We start from the raw sequence: 1,559 nt of genomic DNA on the forward strand, positions 1-1,559 counted from the left end.
TTAATATCTACAAATTAACAAGTATTATTTCCTTCATAAATTAATCTATTTACTATTTGGCATTGAATTGCTGTGGTTCAAATGCCAAATTTCACTGATTTTATTATTTGAGTGTGTATTTATTTTTATAACATTTGAGGGTTACTCAAAGAGTATAAAATTTTTAGCTATTAAAAATATACTGTTGAAAGTCCATATGTATCAAATGGTTTTCAAAAAGAGAATGCACCCTTATTTTACAACCCGTAACTTCAAATATAATTTAAAAGTAGCCCATTAATAAATACTGTTGAGCGAGAGAACAAGCATGTAATTGTGTTTGTGTTTTTTTGGTGGTACTGGAATTTGAACTCAGGGCCTCATGCTTATTAGGTAGGCTCCCAACCTCTTGAGCCATGTCCCCACCTTCTTTTTTTTGTTTGGTTTAGGTTATTTTTTCAGATAAGATCTCATGTTTTTGCCTGGGCTGGACTTGGATTGCGATCCTCCTACCTATGCCTATTGTCTAGCAGGCATTACAGGCATGTACCAATATGTCTACCTTGTGTGTTGAGATGGGGATTACAGATGGGCAGGTATATATTATTTGTTGTGATAGAGAATGTGGTGAGGGACCAAAAATGTGCAAATTGTTTTCAAGTTAGCACATTTCAGGTATGCAGATATAAAAATAATGGCCATCATTGAAGATTACAGTAATATAAGACAAACTGTAGCTACCATCCTCACCTGGGGCATTCAGCAGAATGGAGGGAACTTCCAGCCCCAAGCCATGGCCTGGAAGGGAGGAGTCAGCACCTCTGAGCATGCAGTGAGAGCAGGCAGAACAGGTTGTACCCCACTGGTGTACAGAGAGTACAGGATCCACATTACACAGCTAAGGGGGCAATGAGCTGGGACTGAGAAGTCACATGGCTTTCTGGCAATGGTCCTAGTGACAATATTGGTCAGAAAGGTCAGGGGTCTGGAGTCGCTGGTAGTTCATTTTTGACCATCTTCTTGGTGGCTTTAAGAAACTCTAGTCCTAATGTTTGTGGAATTTCACTGCAGAGGCAGAGGCACTGAAAGCATTCTTTGCAGCTTCTGCTGCTGAGCAACTGTCAAAACTGGCAAATGTGAGGTGCTGTTTAGACTGGAGCTTCATGAGCGCTCTCATACCCCTTCCTGGATCTGAAAGACAGATCAACTTTGGCAGTTGACAAACCGCTGAGCTTGCCTGCTATATGGTTCAGAAGATAGCTAGAATCCAAGCAGAAGGAAGCGAGCTGTGAGGTCAAGACCTCAGCCATCATCTTTGACTTCAGAAATTAGGGCCGGGCAGCCTTGGGTTCCTTCACTCCTATGGAGGACCTTCCAGGGCTTTGAGCAACAGAGAGAGTGTTGAGAGCCTCCCTTTGTCCAGAAACCTCACAAGCCTGATACAAAGCTACAAGAAAGATCCATAAGACTTCAAGGTTGGGTGATATAGCCCAAATCCAGTGGGTCCTCAGTCATGGGAAAATGGCAAAAATAACATAAAACAGGTGATAGAGCCCGCGAAAGGAGCTACCTGGGAAGGT

This window comes from Castor canadensis, chromosome 15, assembly GCF_047511655.1.
Source record: "Castor canadensis chromosome 15, mCasCan1.hap1v2, whole genome shotgun sequence".
In the NCBI taxonomy this organism is placed as follows: Eukaryota; Metazoa; Chordata; class Mammalia; order Rodentia; family Castoridae; genus Castor; species Castor canadensis.